The following is a 19537-nucleotide window of genomic DNA, read 5'->3' as shown; positions in this document are numbered from 1 at the left end:
TTACACATGCAATCCTTCACTTTGATGCTGGTCCTGCCAACCTCTATGATCTGCCCTCACCCCTGTGGATTTTCCTTGATAGCGTTACTCTTACTAAAGAAAAGCTTGATTCAAAAATCCAACCACATGGGCTGGTTCGAAGGTAGTGTGTTATCTCAGTTGATTGCTCACTGTCAGTTACAGGTTGAACTCCTTGTTCTACTCTTTCCCCCTTCTTGCCACTGCACTTGACTAGTTTAAAAAAAAAATCCAACCACAAAATGGACATACGTGTTGGGTTATATGACACTTATGTGACAAAGGAATAAGTCATTTGATGAATAAGTGTCCTGGGTGTTCCTTTAAATCAGACACTTGAGCCAGGCACGGTGGCTTAGGTCTGTAATCCCAGCACTTTGGGAGGCCGAGGCAGCTGTATCACCTGAGGTCAAGAGTTTGAGACCAGCCCAGCCAATATGGTGAAACCACGTCTCTACTAAAAATACAAAAATTAGCTGGGTGTGGTAGCAGCGCCTGTAATCCCAGCTACTTGGGAGGCTGAGGCAGGAGAATCGCTTGAACCTGGGAGGCAGAGAGTGCAGTGAGCCAAGATGGTGCCACTGCACTCCAGCCTGGGCGAAAGAGTGAGACTCCATCTCAAAAAATAATTAATTATAATTAATAATTAATTAATAATTAATTAATTAATCACACAGTCTCTCATGGGCATTCACAAAATAATCTGGTCTGTGGAAACTCCCTGCAGGGGGATTTTCAAATGTGCCTGGGAAGTAAGGTGATACGTCTAGTGAGAGCCATCCTTTCCTCTGGGCCCTGCTAGGGCTCCATTTCCTCAGGAAGTTCCCCTGACTTTGAAAGGGGCCAAGCTGCAGAGGGGGGAGAAGGGCGTGTGTGGCGGAGATCTGCACTTCCTCTCTAGGCCATTCTTGGTGCCCCGCTGACCTCCATTGACTCCACAGAACTTGCCCTGCTCTCTAGCCTGGCACAGTGGCTCCGTAGACTTTGAGCTCACCTCCCATGCTCCCAGGCACTCCTAACCGAGCTCAGCTCCTCAAATGGTGGGAAAGGTCTGTTGTTTAGATCTCTCATCCATTAGACATCAGGTGACACCACTTGGCCAAGTAACCTAGCAAATCCTGCTGATGCATTTTAATTGAAACCATATGCCCAGAATGGCCACCCCAGTGAGCAGGGCAAAATGAAGTGGCCTCTCCCCAGGATGAGCACCTACACAAGGCACAGCACATCGCCACAGCACACGTCTCCCCAGTACAAATGCACTTGTATCTTAACAGAAGAGCTCTCCTGGCCACTGCAACTGGGGACACAAGGGTGTGAAAATGAGCAGGGCACTAAGGCTAACTGCAGAGTCAGATGGAGGAGGACATAGGCATCTGAGATCTAAGACCGATCCTTGGAGCCCTGAGGCAAGCTGTGAATCCCACAATGGTGTGTGCATCTAAGTGGCACCAGGTGGAGGGGAATCACGGTTCTGACCCTGAGACCACCCACCTCCTTGATGGGAGCTCAGGCCCCTATCCAAATAGTTACGGTGTGCCCACTAAGTGCTGACACTGTGGACTCAGTGGTAAACAAGGACAAGCCCTCGCCCTCAAGTTTTCACAGCTTCATCTCTGTGGCATCAGCCCTGAGATATCATGAAGCAAGAGCAGGGCTGGCCAGATCGGGTGCCAAAAGTGGCCCAGGTAGAACTGCAGAACTCCATCTCTTAGTGAAGGGAGAGAGAACTCAGGATAGGACAGGGCAGGGCCAGACATTCTCAGCTGAAGCCACTGAGACCTTGGCCAAAACCAAACAGGGACATGTGTGTGAATTCTGGCCGGGATCAGAAAGCAGCCAAGGCTGGCCAAGCTTCAAGAGGGCCTGAACCAAGTCGCAGGTCACATCAGAGCTTCTTCTAAAAGGGCAGCTCCTATAGCAGCCTGGGGCCAGAGGTGCAGCAGCCTGGGCTGGGAGCAAAGGCTGGGCTTGCAGGGAAGAGCAAGAGTGTACAAATGAGTGGAAAGATTCAGAAGGTGGCCTGATAGGTGGCAGAGGAGGAGCAACCCTAGTGGGCATAGAGGTGACAGCTAAGGATGGGGCCATGCTGTGCATCACAGCCCAGAGGGCAGACCCTAGTCAGAACTATGGCTCCACGCTACCTTCCCACAAGTCCCCATCTGAGATGCTCGGAAGCCAGAGCCCCTCAGCTGCTCCAGCTGGCTTCTGGTTTCTGCTTTTCACTCACCACCTCCCTCCTAGCCACCCTTCATAGGCTTCAGCCTTCTTGACTGTGTTACCTGTGTCCCTGCTGTGGACCCCACATCAGGGTTGGGCTTCCTTGGCTTGGCTCTGGGGTAGCCCCATGTCCAGCTGTCTCTCCCATCTTCTGTCTATTGGGGTCCCACCTGACCCAAGTCTGGCCTCAACCCACACCTACCTGACAAAGTATGAGGTTCGCTGGTGGTTCCTGACAAGGCTTTCCATGATCCCACTTTTTAAATTATTATTTTTATTATTATTTTTGAGACAGAGTCTCGCTCTGTGCCCCAGGCTGGAGTGCAGCGGCATGATTTCAACCCCTGGTTTCAAGCGATTCTCCCACCTCAGTCTCTCAAGTAGCTGGGACTACAGGCGTGCGCCATGCCCGGCTAATTTTTGTATTTTTAGCAGAGACAGGGTTTTGCTATGTTGCCCAGACTGGTCTCGAACTCCTGAGCTCAAGCGATCCATCTGCCTTAGCCGAGTGATCCATCACTCAGCTCAAGTGATCCATAGCTCACTACAGCCTCCACCTCCTGGGCTCAAGCAATCCTCCCACCTCAGCTTCCCTAAGTGCTGGGATTACAGGTAAGAGTCATTGCTCTCGGGCCTCGACCCCACTTGACGTGGGATGGTCCAGACAGGAACAAGGAGTATGTGGCTCTAGAGAAGTGGGCCAAATGCAGGAAATCAGAAGGTTGACACTTCGGTAAGAAACCAGGGACCACTCAGGAGCTGGGTCTGGAGGCGCCCCAGGTCTGCTGGGCAGGCATGAACTAGAAGTAGGTTTGGCTCCAGATTCAAGAGACAGAGTTCTGAGGGCAATCAAAGCTGGGGGCTGGGGAGCCTCCTGGAGACCCCAGGAGCTGAATGAGAGGTGTCGAGAGTGTCTAAGCTGAGGTTGGGGCCAGGAATCTGAAAGACTGCAGGGAACTAGGCAAGTGGCTGGGGACAACTGTCAAATCGGCATCTTTCTCACCTGGGCTTACTGTCTTCCTGTCCCTCGGCATCTCAGAAATGCTGCTGGTCCCTGAAGGGTCGGGGCCACGCAAGCCAGAGAGGTGGAAGAGGCTGGCAGGGTGAAGAGCCACAGTGACCGTGGGAGCTCGCCTTGTAGCCCTGGCTGGACAGGATCATCCCCAGGGCATGTCAGCCCTGGGGTCTTCAGAAAGTCCCTTAGCTCCTACAGGCCAGAGAGACATAGTTAGTAAGTCTTGTTCTAAGGAATTTCAGGTGAACTGCTCCCACCTATTCACCCCAAATCTAGAACAAAGTTGGGGTGAGACATGAGACAAATACTCAAGATCCCAAGATCTCAAATATCAGTGAGTGAATTTAGTTTGGGGAAACATATAATCAATTCCCAAGGAAAATGTGGCTCCAAGGCTCCTAACAAACGAGAATGACGCCAAGATACCAACACCCAGCAGTCCTACAAGTGGCATCTACAACCATTTGCAGCTGCATGGCCCATGCTGACTGGAGCAAAGGCTGCCAGAAGCCCAGTGCGGGAGCCACACTCTGCCACACAGTCTGCTGTGGGGTCCTGGGCAGATCACTTCTCCCTGGCCTCAGGTTCCTGATCAGCAGGACACTCGCAGCTCTTGTCAGGCTGCATGGGGGAGCCTCATCCACTGAATACCGCTCACTCCCCGAGGGCTGAGCTCTGGGGACAGGCTGTCAGGGCCATTCACCTTCTTCCATCAGATAAACTGAACTTCCCCTAAAGCTCTGCAGCTGGGGGAGCCTCAGCCCTCACAGAGCACTCAGGGACTGCCTCCAAAAACTGCCAATTCTCTCCACGTGATCAAGTGGAGTGACCAAGGACAACTGAAAGGAGAACAAAGAAAGGAGAACCAGACTAGAGGCATACATGACCTCAGAGAACACGCAGCTTCCTCCCCCAGACCACAGGGCTCAGTAGCACCCAATTCCCTGCTGTTCTCGAGAGGGACAGAGTGGTGTCAGCTGGACGGGCCCTGCAGCTTCTCCACTTGTGGCATTGGCCAAGTGACTATCCTGCCCTGCACCTCAGCTTCCCCATGTGCCAAGTGGCATGGTTGTGAGGATAAAATAAGAATGTGTATTAAACAAAGGTCACATAACACACACCCTGTGAGTGTAACTTCCAGGCTTCCCTTCTGACCACACCATCACTCCACCTCCAAGCAGGGCCAACAACTGCTCTGTCGCTCTCAGTTTATCAAAACACAAATTAGAAGTCTGTCTCCCCAGGCTGTCAGAGGAAATGGTTCAGAACTGTAAACACGTGTAGCTGCATTTCGAATAACAAAAACGTGGGTGTTCCGTGTTGCTTCCTTTACAATCTATTATTTTTTCTGCAAACGCTACCACTAACAGCACAGAACGTAGCATTTTGGAAAGTTTTAGTGGCTAGGAATAGAAAAAAAAAAAAAACAAAAAAACCCCTATGTCAGCCCCAATTACTTTAAAAGATGAAGAAAAGAAAAAGAAAACAAAACTAACCAAATTTATTTTTAGAAATGCCGTTCTTTGGGCAAATATTGATTTTAAAACAGCAAGAATATTTATACACACATTAACAGGATTTCTCTTACAAAATCTTTAGCTGCTGAATCTCAGGAAATCCTGGAGTTATTTTCAAATTTTTCATTCTGACACAAAGCCAATTTCAGTTCTTGTTAAGAAGAGATTCCATCCTGGCTAACATGGTGAAACCCCGTCTCTACTAAAAATACAAAAAAACTAGCCGGGCGAGGTGGCGGGCGCCTGTAGTCCCAGCTACTCGGGAGGCTGAGGCAGGAGAATGGCGTAAACCCGGGAGGCGGAGCTTGCAGTGAGCTGAGGTCCGGCCACTGCACTCCAGCCTGGGCGACAGAGCGAGACTCCGTCTCAAAAAAAAAAAAAAAAGAAGAGATTGCCTTCTACTCATATGAAACAATGTGAAATTGATTTTTCTATTCTCGATAATATTTGTTGAGAAAATAGTCTTATAGTTTTAAAAACAAATCTGGAAATATTTTGAAAGTAACTTTACACTATTTCTTAATATGACATTATTATTTTGATTGGAATATAGTTTCATTAGTCAAAAATCACCTTTACTTTTACTAGTGGTTATCACGTTCACTTCATGTTTCACTACATTAGACAAGGAGCCACACAATGGATCAGCGAAACAGAGCTTTAGCCAGCTTAGTCTGCAGTGGGATTTCTGTACTTTTCCATCAAATCATTTTAAACGTTATTTTGGTACCCGAAGCCTTAGTGACATGACTGTAACCATCACCAACAAAACTATTATTACACTACAGAAACAAAGAGAAGAATTAGGTTAAGTGGCTGAGGCCACTGAGGAGAAAGGGACAAATACAAACTCCAAATAGACACAAACAATTATTTGGGGATCTTTTTGCAGAAACCATGACATCTGTGCCAGTGAAACTCAATATACACGCACCAGGGCCTCCAGTGAATCCAGGCTATGACAGGCGAGGGGGGTCTTGGGCACTGGGTCTGAGGAGTGAATCAGGCAGCTGCACAGGACCCTGAGCTTGAAGTTTAATGCTCTTCAGTCACCATCTCGAAATCCTTAATAATTCTCTCATTGAGTTTGTGTTTTCTAAGTGATATCTGATGGGACAACACCTAGCAAAGAAAAGGAAGTAGGTATCTGAATTGAGGCAGGTGTGACTTGCGCCTTTTCCTTTGGTTAGAAATACGTTGCATGCTGGTACGAATGTACAGCCTTTAGCAGCAACTTGTTATTAACTAGTAAAATTCACGTGCCAGGAGCTGGGAGCCTCCATTCACTTGAGGTCCTACCTCCCTCCACCTCCCCACCTCCCTGGGACAAGTTCTGGGCCACCTGCCCCTCCACCCAGTGACTGCACCCATCCTGGCATGGGTCTGGGTGCAGATACGGGAAGGATTAGGGTTGGGCGTCTGTGTGAAGTGATGCTTCTCAGCCTTCCTGCCCATCAGCTTCCCTCTGTGAGCTTTTTAGTGAGAGGAGGTGTGAATGTGACCAGTGGCTGCTCAGCAGAGGGCAGAGCCTCAGGCACTGAGAGGATCTGCACTTGAGCTGTAAGGATCTCTTGTGCCCGAGGAAGAGCAGCATTAAATAGCAAATTAAAAAAAACAAAAAAAACAAAAAAAAACAAAACAAAAAAAACACCACCATACAAGTAGAGAGAGACTGGGGGAAAAGGAAAAAGCTTTTTCCTGCTTCGTGAACAAGGGGCGTTACATTTTCATTGGCACTGGGTCCCACATATTATGTAGCTGGCCGTGGAAGCAGGCACTTAGAGAGAAAGTGCCAATCCTAGAAAAAGTAGAAATAGCCTCACTGTAGGGTATGGGGACTTCTCCCAGCAGGGCTCAAGCAAGAAGGCTGATAAACAGCACTGAGGGCCCAAGTGAGGGTGGAACCAGGCATAGGGAGTCTGGTATCTTTTCCACATAGTCATGTGGAAGGTTCAACCATCACCTAGCAACCTGGTAGCAAAGAAAAGGAAGTAGGTATCTGAATTGAGGCAGGCAGGGCTTGTGCCTTTTCCTTTGGCTAGAATGTTGGGGACGATGTTGCATGTCAGTAGGAATGTACAGCCTTTGGGAGCAACATGGCATTAACCAGTAAAATTCAAGATGCACATAGACCCTGGAGAAATCCCTGCATGTGTGCGAGAGGAGACCAGCATGAGAGTGTTATGGCAGCAGTATGGGAAATACCTCAAAACTGGAAATAATCTTAATGTTCATCAAGAGAATGGAGATGGGAGCATATCCATGCAGCAGGAAACCATAGAGCTATGAAGACAAATCAATCAGAGCTCCATGTGTCAGCATGGAAGACTCTGGAATGTAATATGGAGCAGACCTGTGGGCACCCAGCCTTTACAGGCCACAGTTCTATGTCCCCCAAGTTGGCTGAGTCTTGGAGCAGGGAAAGGCCTGGCCTCCTGTGGGGTAATATGGGAGTCATCTACAAGACCTACCTACATCCAGTCCACCAAGGGCCCAATGCCTGAGTTTCCACCATTAGTAATCTGTTCCTTTGAGTCAAGGCTATGTGCTCTGTAGGCAATCAGAGAGACCAGTGGTTTCATTCTGCAGAGCTCTGCTGAGCAGCTATGGGTCACACTCATACCTCCTCTCACTAAAAAGCTAACGGAAGAAAGCTGATGGGCAGGAAGGCTGAGCAGCAGGATCAGGCCTAAATTCAAAGCACAATGGTATTTAGGATGGGTCTGATGACAAGAGGTCAGAGGAGGCAGCTAGAAAGCATCAGGAAACAGAAATGCTAATGAAATTATAAGAATTTTAAGAAGGAGTTGCAGAAACTGGTCAAATATCAGGAGGTAGGTCAATTCAGGAGAAGATCAAAAATATGTCATTTAATAATCCAACAAGAAGTCACTGGTAACCTTAGTGGGGACAGTTTCAGTAGACTGATGGGGATGGAATCCAGACTTAGTGGGTAGTAAAAGAAGCTGAGGAAATAGAGGCACAAAATTCGGGCTCCTTTCAAGAAGTTTGTGAAGGGCAGGGTGGGAACTCTGAGGAGAGAGAAGGTAAAGGTTTTCCAGAATGAGAAAGAATTATGCTTGTGGGGTGAAGGAAAGGAACCACACAAGGGAAGGATTAGAGAATCAGAGAAAGAGGGGTAATTTATTGAACTGGATCCTGGGGGAGGCCAGAGAGTGTGGGAGGGAGAGCTTGAGGGAAGACTGGTCTTGGAAATACCATGTGGATCCTGTTAGAAGCAAAGAAAAGAGCAGTGAACCTGATGTGCTTCACTCTCCCAGGGAAGGAGACATTAAGGTCACTGGAGACAGAGATAGGAGTGGGGTGAACAATTTGAGGAGAGTTGGACACACAGGAAACAGTCATCATGGGGGAATGGAATTAGAGTCTAGCCTAAGGTGTATTAGGTGTAAGTAAAAGGACCAGCAAAGAGCTGGCTGAGTTGGAAACCATGTCTCTGTACTGGTGCTAATTTTCCTCTGTCCCAGTAGAACTTCACAGCCCCGAAGCCCCGCAGAGAAGCTGGAAGACTGGATTATTCCTGACTGGGGTAGGCAGGGAAAGTACAGCTGGACATGGGGCTTATGGCCACTGAGAGCTCTGGTTAGACAACAGCAGCTCAGGGACAGCTGGGATTGACAAACAAAAGAGACTTTGCCAGTTCTCTTTTCTAACAGAGATCACTATCTGTTACAACTTTAAAAACGTTAAATAGAAAAGCATTTAGAATGGCTGGAGTTGATGTTTTCAACATTGAAGTAGCAACCTGCACCCCACCTTGCTCTGAGTCACTGACCAGGGTCAAGTGCCTTCTATCAGCACGCGGCCTTGCCAATCTTCAGCTCTTGGCATAGCATCAGGTCTGCCCTACAAACCCAGAGGTCAGTCATAGCGGGATGAGATTCTTATCTACTTCCACCCCAGCCCCTGCAGGCAACTGCTGCTGCAGGTGCTTAAGAAGAAAAGTTTATAAGTTCCTCAAATGTGGCATTTGGGTTAACCTATTGACCTACTGAAAAATTGACTGGATTGAAAACTATTATGTCCAGCGACTGCTTTTTTTTTTTTTTTTTTGAGGCGGGATCTGGCTCTGTCACCCAGACTGGAGTGCAGTGGCACGATCTCGGCTCACTGCAGCCTCAGCCTCCTGGGTTCAAGCAATTCTCCTGTCTCAGCCTCCCAAGTAGCTGGGACTACAGGCACCTGCCACCATACCCAGCTAATTTTGTATTTTTGGTAGAGATGGGGTTTCACCATACTGTCCAGACTGGTCTCAAACTCCTGACCTCAGATGATCCACTCACTTTGGCCTCCCAAAGTGCTGGGATTACAGGCATGAGACACCACGCCCAGCCTTGCCACTGCTTTTTGAATAGGGAACATGCTGCTGGACACCAGCAGTTTTCTAACCCTGGTAAACACCTTTAAGGAATTTTCAGTTTTTCAGAATTTTGTTTATGGGTCTATTTTTAGTTTGTGTGTTTTATAACTTTTAAGTCATTTTTAGCCAATTATTTCTACTTGGCATGGTTTATACTTATAAAAAGAATTATTTAAATATCCAATGATAGGATCTGTTTACAGTTTCCTTTATTTATTTTTATTTATTTATTATATTTTTTGAGACAGAGTCTCGCTCTGTCGCCCAGGCTGGAGTGCAGTGGCCGGATCTCAGCTCACTGCAAGCTCCGCCTCCCAGGTTCACGCCATTCTCCTGCCTCAGCCTCCCGAGTAGCTGGGACTACAGGCGCCTGCCACCTCGCCCGGCTAGTTTTTTGTATTTTTTAGTAGAGACGGGGTTTCACCATGTTAGCCAGGATGGTCTCGATCTCCTGACCTCGTGATCTACCCGTCTCAGCCTTCCAAAGTGCTGGGATTACAGGCTTGAGCCACCGTGCCCGGCCTCCTTTATTTTTTTCTTACTAGAAAAGCAGAATTTTGGCCAGGTGCGGTGGCTCATACCTACAATCCCAGCACTTTGGGAGCTGAAAGCAGGAGGATCTCTTGAAGCCAGGAGTTTGAGACCAGCCTGGGCAACATAGTGAGATCCTGTCTCAACAAAATATTTTGAAGTTAGCCAGGCATGGTGGTGTGTGCCTGTAGTCCCAGCTACTCAGGAGGCTGAGGTGAGAGGATCGCTTGAGCCCAGGAGGTTGAAGCTACACTGAGCCATGTTCATGCCACTGCACTCCAGCCTGGGTGACAGTGAGACCCTGTCTCTAAAAAAAAGAAAAGGAAAGAAATGCGTATTCATGACAAAAAAAATTAAAAGCAGAGAAGTGGCCGGGCGCAGTGGCTCATGTCTGTAATCCCAGCACTTTGAGAGGTTGAGACAGGTGGATCACTTGAAGTCAGGAGTTCAAGATCAGCCTGGCCAACATGGTGAAACCCAGTCTCTACTAAAAATACAAAAATTAGCTGGGTGTGGTGGCAGGTGTCTGTAATCCCAGCTACTTGGGAGGCTGAGGCAGGAGAATCGCTTGAACCTGGGAGGCAAAGGTTGCAGTGAGCCGAGATCATGCACTGCACGCCAGCCTCGGTGACAGAGCAAGACTCCATCTCAAAAGAAAAAAAAAGCAAAGAAGCAAAAGAAGAAATGAAGGATGCATGTATTACTTCTCAGAGATGACCACTGTTAGTTAACACTGAGAAACACATCTTCTAGCTCCTTTGGTAAGCCTGTATATAATGAATTCACACCATATTTACTTTTTGCAACCATTTATAATTGCTTTAAGGAATCCAGCTCTCCAGAGCTGAAAATTCCCCCCACCCACCCACCTGCTCTGTGCCCTAAGTAAGGGGTGTTGGAAGCAAGAGTTGAGGGTGCTGTGAGGATAGCATAAGACAGAGACAGACATCGTGGGCTCCCTTTGGAAGGTGAAGTGGCAACATCTGCTTCAGGGACTGCAATGCTGTCACTGAATTACCAAGCTAACAACCACTCCTGGACATCTGTGAATAATCTGGAACCTTGTAATTTTGTGTTTTTGGAGAGTTTGACAAAGCTATGGTGGCTCCCTCAACCAGGGTCGCTCAACTTATGGCTGAGTGGAGCTAGTGAAACTTGAACTTGAACCATAAACAGACTAAGAGCAAAGTTTGAAAGATAAAACAAGTGAAAATATCAACAACCATACTAAATGGTTGTTATCCTGTAGTAATATGGTAAGGCCATCCCTTTCCTCACACAGCATGCCAAGGTGCCCCCAGCAGTAACAGTATGGGTGTCCAGTTTCCCCTGAAGTTTCTGGGACAAGAATTGGACAAAGGTCAGTGAAGAACATCTAAACCAGCAGCTGCTCAGCCCACAGGGCTGCACTATGAGTGGGCAGCAGTGAGGAAGAACAGAACCAAGGTGGGCATAGTTGTGGCACTGCAGATTGGGGTCAAATCAGCAGACATGTCTCAAGACCAGTGTACCTTAGGGTCCTGCAGCCCGGAAAACACTGTTTGGGGACAAAAAGTCACGTACCCCTTATACAATGAAAAGTCACGGTCTACTTGGGCTTGGGAGGGACAACATTACACTTTATGCCTACATGCCTAGCTGCAAGGCCTGCTGGGGGAGAAGGGTTGGAAAGTTCTCCAGAAGCAAACTGGAGTTTGGGCCAGAAAAGGGCCAAGACAGAGGCCATGGGAAAGCCAGGCCAGAGGGGGCATGCAAACTGCAGACAGGACCTCAGATTTGGCCTCACAAGGTCCTGGGAACTGGACAGCTTGAAAATTTGAGGATAGGGATCTTAAGAGGTTTCAATGAGCTGTGAGTCCTCCAGGAGAATCTGGTCCACAAATGGGCAAGAAAGATGAGATTTGAGACTTGCAGGAATGAGGATGATGCAGCCCCCACCTCTATCCACTCCTTACTCAACAGATGAAGAAACTCATTGCCCAAGAGATTCAGGGAAAAGGGGGCTGAGGGAGCTCCAGGAAGAGGCATGGGTGGCAGTAGAAGGGAGAGAGCTTCAGCTCCACCAGACCATGATGGGGGTAGGCACTTTAATGGTAAGGTAGGGAGTAATGAAGGCACCTTCCAAAGCTCTGGTTTTCAGGGTAGGAGCTGAGCTCATCACCCCTGATTTGCTGGGCCAACTAGGTGGAGGTCTGCATGTGCCTAGGAGCTTAAGATGCACAGCTGGTGTGTATCTAGGCTGACTCCATCATCCGGGCAGTGCTGGAGGCCAAGGCTCAAAGAGGACAGGCTGATTTCCTGACTTGCAAGGCAGAGGACAATCAGGGCAATCTCAGCCCCAATTCCAGCTTCACTTGAGGTTCCAGTCCACTGGCTTAATCTCCAGCCTCTATGCAGAAAACTTCCTGCCTGAGATGGGGACAGGGCTCTGTCTTAGTCCCATTTTCTATTGCTAAAACTGAATACCTGAAAGTATTCAGTTATACTGAATATTTGGTATAACTGAATACCTGAAAGAATACCTGAATACCTGGGTAACTTATAAAGAAAAGAATGTATTTCTTACAGTTCTGGAGGCTGGGAAGTCCAAGAACAGGAAGCCACATCTGGTCACCTTCTGGTGAGGGCCTTGTGCTGTGTCATAACATGGCAGAAGGCATCACAGGGCAAGAGGGGTGCACTGAGAGCCAAACTGGCTTTTATAGCATTAATCCATTAATCTGTTAACCCATTAATCCAGAGCCCTCATGACCCAATCATCCTTAAAGCCTCCACCTCTTAATATTGCTACATTGGAGATTAAGTTTCAACATGAGTTTTGGAGGGACAACCTACTCTTGCTCACCAGAGTTCATTCCTCTTCCTCTGCCTGCTTGGCCCACTTGGGGAATGAGGAGCTGCTCCAGACCCTCCAAGATACTGCCTTCCTGTGCCCACCATCGAGTCCTACAAACCTTGCCCTTTCAGCCTTCAATAAGGAAGACAGACATGAGGAGTTTCTTTCATGTCCCCAGGACACAGAAGTGGGTCATATTCCCCACGCAGTCTCTAAGAAAATGGTGAGTGAACTGGCCTCGGGGGGCTACATGGTATATAAGGAGAGCAGAGCCTCAGACAGATCAGGAAGGATTCCTATCTTGGTTCTATCCTATTCCAGACCTTAAGAAAGTTCCCTAATTTCTATGATTCTCCCATTTCTTGCTTATAAAATAAGCACCCTTGTAGGGTATAAAGATTAAACTGAGGCTATGTAGGTAACACCTGGCACCTTACCTGGTATATAGGTGGGGCCCACTGAATATTAATGTATTTACCTCTCAGCCTAGTGGGCTCACTATGCCTTTTCAGACCTGCTAGGACCTGAGCAAGGGCATCCTGGAGATGGGGGTGAACAACATTCATTCAACCAACATTTTCATAAAGTCCCTGTGCACTGATCACCCTGGACATCAACTTCACTTAAAGATTTTTCTTGAAAATAATTATTTTGATATTAAGATGAATATTCTGGGCCAGACGTGGTGGCTCACACGTGTAATCCCAGCACTTTGGGAGGCCAAGGTAGGTGGATCATCTGTGGTCAGGACTTTGAGACCAGCCTGGCCAACATGATGAAACCCCATTTCTACTAAAAATACAAAAATTAGCCGGGCGTGGTGGCACAGGCCTGTAATCCCAGCTACTCGGGAGGCTGAGGCAGGAGAATCACTTGAACTTGGGAGGCAGAGTTTGCAGTGAACTGAGATCACATCACTGCACTCCAACCTGAGTGACAGAATGAGATTCTGTCTCAAAAAAAAAAAAAAAAAGAAAAAAAAAAGAAAGAAAAGAAAAAAAAAGTATAAAGACGAAGTTCCTCTTGCCTAGCTGTTTCCTAATGATTTTACATTCTGCATTCAAATTAGAAATTCAAAGCAGAAAGTCAGAATGTCTTTCCATAGGATACAAGGCTAGAAAGCCAATACCTCATGCATATTGCTCTTTATCAGGCTGAATCAAATTCAGATTTATACTTAGTGTTACACAATCAGATGAAATTACTTTAGAGAGCCTGGGTGCAGTGGCTCACACCTGTAGTCCTAGCACTTTGGGAGGCCAAGGCAGGTGGATCACCTGAGGTTAGGAAATCGAGACCAGTCTGACCAATATGATGAAACCCCGTCTCGACTAAAAATACAAAAACTAGCCAGGCGTGGTGGTGCACGCCTGTAATCCCAGCTTGTCAGGAGGCTGAGACAACAGAATCACTTGAACCGGGGAGGCAGAGGTTGCAGTGAGATGAGATCGCACCATTGCACTCCAGCCTGGGCAGCAAGAGGAAAACTCTGTCTCAAAAAAAAAAAAGATTGCTGTAGAGGCAGAGTTATTTATTCACTGTACTTTACATATTGTTAAGGCTATCTTCTTATGAGTCAAAATCACACAAAAATTAGAAAAATTGCTAGTAAGATAAGGGAAAACAAAATTCAAAGCATTGGACTTGGGAGATCACATTATTCCCCCCAAACAATTTAATAACACAAGAAAGTAGCACCAGATGTGGAATTGTACTGTTAATGCATTCAACAAATAGTTCAATATTTACTGTTCTCCAGGCACCATTCTAGGCACTGGGAACTCAGAAGTAACCAAAATTAGCAAAACCTGCTCTCAGGAAGCTTTCATTCTAGTCTGAGGAGCAGACAGAATATTCCTGTTCAGTAATACAATTCTTAGTGTAGTAGTAGTGCTGTTTCTGCTGTTTTGTTTTCTTGCCATTTTTCTTGGGGAAAGAGAACGTTCTACCAATCCGCTTCTAAAGTTTGTGGTCATGTTTATGATTTCTTGCCATGCCCCTGCCAGGAGTAAGACAAACTGAATACCAGAACCTTTGGAGTCAAAGTAAACAAAGAACTGGAGAGCTACCTGCAGTGATTCTTCTAAGAACTTAGCTGATACAAAATGGTTCAGAGGTTCCTAGAGGAAGAACTTGAAGTGCCCCCGGGAACAAATGGGGTAGAGAACTGAGCCAGAAGAATGGGAGACCAGGAGCCGCCATGATGGGCTACTAGCATAAGCAGAAACAGGAGTGGGACTGACAGGGAGAAGCAAAGTTCAGTTCCATGTGAGGAAAAGCATTTCAAAAACTAGAGCCTCCCCTCAGTGGAATGGGCTGATGGAAGGGCAGTTCTCAGTCTCTGGGGGTGGGTAAACAGACATTTCATGGCTATGTGACCTTGGGCTAGTCCTGTAAGCCTCTGGGCATCCGTTTCCTTGGCTGTAAAACGGGGAATTCTTATATAATAGTACCTAGTTCATAGTGTTGTGGCTAAGATTAAATAATAGAAAGCATGTAAAATGTTGGAGCACTGCCTGACACAAAGTAACTTAGGCATTGAAAGCTGTCTAGATCAGATGATGCTTAAGAACGTACACTCTATGTTGATTTTGTAATGGATTTTATTTTAATTGGTATCAAAACAATATTATAGTCATATTTGGCAAGAAAATTAAAATCTGTAGTTGTGATCTTAACATAACAAAAACCAATCAGTCACAAAAACCAAACAGAACCTACAGTTCTCTATATGAGGATCCCTCTGAATGATGCTATCATATTTCTGATACGACTATAGTCCAACCCCAATACATGACCCCTGGCTGCTTTGGACACATGTGATCTCAGGCCTCCTTGAAGGTGTGCCAGGCTACTGGGCAAAGACAGGCATCCGGCCATACCAGTGTCCAGTGTACACTGGGATCAGGGAACACCCTAAGGGAGGAATACCCCCCAGCCCAAACACACGCTCTCCAGCAGGACTGACTTGGCGAAAATCTTCATGATAGGAAGACCCCAGCATCGTGACAATGCTACCGAGAGCCCATTACTCTCCTGAACAGAGCAACAGTGCCAGCCTCAGCCCCAGGGCTGATGGACCCAGGTGTCAGTCTGAGGGCAGCAAAGGATGGAATCCCAACTCACTCATGACGGCTTCTGGGTTCCAAGGGCAGAGGCCAAATCCAAGCAGGTGTCCTCTTCCACCCCCTGTGAGAATGCCCCACAGGCAGCTACAAATCCCCAGGTGACCTGCTTATATCCTAGCCCCACTTCCCAGCCCTGACAGTTGGTAATTGTCCAAGGGTCAGAGAGGCAGGCAGTCAATCTGCTTATGTGTGCCCAGCAAGCCCTCTGGTCTCTGCCATCCCTACGTCAAGCTAGTGTGGCTCTGTTCACACCTGCTTTAGGATCAATGACCAGCCTTTAACTGTCAAGCCAATGTCCAGTCCCCAAGTTCTTTCTATCCCACTCTCCCACCGACCAGCTCTCTGGGCATGCTAGACTTGTCTGAACTCTCAGCAGATACGGAGCTCAGGCATATCCCCTCCCAATGCCCTCACCCCCACAACTTAAGAATGAAAATCTCAAACAACAGTATCTTTTACACGTGCGGTGCTTAGCACTTTTCAATGCACTTTTCATATCCTGTATATATTGAGGATTTGTAGTTGCAAGCAAAAGTAACTACCTTTGGCTGTCATGTACAGCAAAGGAATTTATTTAAAAGATAGTGAGTAGGAAAAAAAAAAAGAAAAAAGAGGAAAAAAAGATAGCGAGTAGCTCATAAGATCTCTAGGAGGCTAGGAGAACCAGGCTTGGAAGCACACAGTCAGGAACAACGCCCCAAATCCCAACTCAGCACTAGTCTAAGAAGACATTATTGTGACCACCGAGGCTGGAATACTGTCCCCGACCCCCACCACAGACGGTAACCCCATGCTGGATGCTGCCCATAAAACTCTTGTCACTGGTAACTGAGATCATGCCCATTGAATCACTAAAAGCGCTGCTAAGCAAGCCCTGCCCCTTTGCTGTCTTTTGCTTCCAATTAAAAATTGATGAAGGGAGCCAATAGTGGGTATGGTTTGTCTGGCCAGAGAAGCCTGAGTCTCAGGCCAGTGCTCATGCCCTAGGTGCAAAGGAATATGGCTCTACCTCATGACACATGGAATTCCTCAAGCACAGAAAGGAGGCTCAGACGTCAGGCAACCAAAATGAGTGACATACATCTAACCCTGCATCTCACAGTCAATCATCACACCTACACGTGAAGTTGTCAGGATGATTCTTATTTCCTTTTCAGATAGGAGGAGTGGGACCAGGGCAGCTTCTCTACAAGCAGGTTGAAATAAAACAGGGAGAAAACCAAACTCTTGCTTTCAGGTTTAAAAAAAATATATATATATATATATACACACACATATATATATACACACACACTGCGGGAGTGTAGGATAAGAGGAACTAGGTTTGGCTGCAGGTCATATAAAGATCTCAGCATCTTAGCTTACCATAAGCTTCACATGAACCCAGCTGGAAAGGTTGCTGACTTGGCCACTGTGAAGACTTATGGCCAGGACAGGGTTCTGGCCTCTGGGCCTGCCAGACTTCACCTGGGGTTGAACATTCTGGTCTGGGCACATATTTGCTGAGATAGGCAGTTATGGTGGAGGAAGTTCTATAACACTTGGTGCATGGGCCCTGCTGTTCCTGAGGGCAGAACTGGGTCACATGAAAGCCACAGGGGTAGGCTGGGTACAGTGGCTCACACCTGTAATGCCAGCACTTTGGGAGGCTGAGGCAGGTGGGTGACCTGAGGTCAGAAGTTTGAGACCAGCCTGGCCAACATGGTGAAACCGTGTCTCTACTAAAAATACAAAAATTAGCCAGGCATGGTGGTGCACGCCTGTAATCCCAGCTACTTGGGAGGCTGAGGCGGGAGAATCACTTGAACCTAGGAGGCAGAGATTGCAGTGAGCAGAGATAGCGCCACTGCACTCCAGCCTGGGCGACAGAGTGAGACTCCGTCTCAAAAAAAAAAAAAAAAGAATGAAAGTCACAGGGGGAAAATGCCAGCTCAACACCTGAAGCGCAGGTCAAAAACTGGACAGGCTGTCCCATGAGGTGGCAAGGTCCTCATTACCAGGGATGTGTAAGCAGAGGACAGAAAGCCATCTGTCCGAAATTTTAGTTGAACTAGATGATGAACGCAGTCCCTTCCAACTCTAAGATGCTATGATAAGCTTCCGCTGTGTGCTAAATATTGGGCACCATCTACAAGGCAGGACATTGGCCCTCCAAGAGCCTCCTGGGGACCTACTGAACTAACCAATTACCAAAAAAAAAAAAAAAAAAAAAAAAAGAAAGAAAGAAAAAGAAAAGCAAAAAGGTGCATCCTTACTAGATATTAATTACACGTAAAAATAAAAGGAAGGATCATTTTATACTCTACATTAGTAAAACCTGAAAGTAATGCCTAATGTTGGTAAGGCTGCAATAAAGCTGAAACATTCATTCATATTGGTGTTTAGGTAAAATGGGTACTACCATTTTTAAAAACAATGTAGCGTGCGATGGCTCACACCTGTAATCCCAGCACTTTGGGAGGCTGAGGTGGGCAGATCACCTGAGGTCAGGAGTTTGAGACCAGCCTGGCTAACATGGTGAAACCCCATCTCTACTAAAAATACAAAAATTAGCCGGGTGTGGTGGCATGCGCCTGTAATCCCAGTTGCTCAGGAGGCTGAGGAAGGAGAATCATTTAAACCCAGGAGGCAGAGGCTGCCGTGAGCTGAGATCATGCCACTGCACTCCAGCCTGGGCAACAGAGCGAGACTCCATCTCAAAAAAAATAAAAAAATAAAAGCAATGTGGCAGATGGTATAAAAAAAAACAAAACCATATTTAATCCTACAACCCAAAAACTGCTTGGGAACTCACCTTAAGAATGATTTGTAAAAGGTAATTGCTATAAACTTGAAGATATTCATTACATTATTATTAATAGACAAAAAGTCCTAACTAGGGGAGAAGTTAAGTGTGGTATGGTAGATGATAGAATACTGGGCCATCATTACAAATGGTGTTTATAAAGAACCACTGTTTCTGAAAGGCAAATCCTGCATCTTGTTCACCACTATAGTCCCAGCACTGTCTAGAACATAGAAACGTTTCATTAAATATTTATTGAATGAATAAATGGACAACTGAACAAATGAATCCAAGCAAAGGAAAATGCTTATTATATGTTATATATTTTCTAAAAGAACCAAAAATTATTCCTAAGCTATGATGTCCAGAATATGAAAGATTATATACACATATGTCCTAGATGTGGACTATAATATGGAAAACTTAAAAAATTAAAAATAGGTCAGGCTTGGTGGCTCACGCCTGTAATCCCAGCATTTTGGGAGGTCAAGGTGGGTGGATCACTTGAGATCAGGAGTTCGAGAGCAGTCTGGCCCAAACGGTGAAACCTGTTTCTACTGAAAATACAAAAGTTAGCTGGGTGCGGTAGTGGGCACCTGTAGTCCCAGCTCCTCGGGAGCTATGATTGCACAAGAACCGCTTGAACCCAGGAGGTGGAGGTTGCCGTGAGCCAAGATAGACTGCTGCACTCCAGCCTGGGCAACAGAGGGAGACTCTGTCTCAAAAAAAAAAAAAAAAGAAAAAAAAGAAAAGTTAGGTTTATGTATTAGGGAGGATATGCTGTTATTCTTATTCATTCAAAGCATTTTGCTGAGTACTTATTATGTACCAGATACTGTTCTACATGCTGAGTATAGCAGTGAACAAAATAGACAAAGTCTCTACCCTGATGGAGAGCTTATTCTACTGGGTCACTGGAGAGTTGAGAGTGGGTATACACAGACAAAAAAAAAAAAAGAAAAGAAAAAGAGAGAGAGAGAGAATGTATATGTCACATGGTGATAAGTGCTATTGACAAAAAAAAAAAAAAAAAAATACCAGGCAAGGGTGATAGTAAGTGTCAAGAGAGAAAAGGGTGCCATTTTATAGGACGACCATGAGCATAT

The 19537-nt window shown here is 46.5% G+C and overlaps 1 long non-coding RNA gene across 2 annotated transcripts in view; it reads right to left on the bottom strand.

Moving 5' to 3' along the window:
* LOC123570520 (uncharacterized) overlaps nt 1-19537 on the bottom strand; it is a 43331-nt gene that overhangs the window by 18787 nt on the left and 5007 nt on the right. For both annotated transcript variants that reach the window (XR_012429088.1, XR_010583881.2), the window contains exon 2: nt 3242-3445. This is a non-coding gene — a long non-coding RNA (uncharacterized lncRNA). The remainder of the gene's footprint in view (nt 1-3241; nt 3446-19537) is intronic.

Source organism: Macaca fascicularis, chromosome 20, assembly GCF_037993035.2.
Source record: "Macaca fascicularis isolate 582-1 chromosome 20, T2T-MFA8v1.1".
NCBI classification, from domain to species: domain Eukaryota; kingdom Metazoa; phylum Chordata; class Mammalia; order Primates; family Cercopithecidae; genus Macaca; species Macaca fascicularis.
This window is presented reverse-complemented; position numbering and strand designations above follow the sequence as displayed.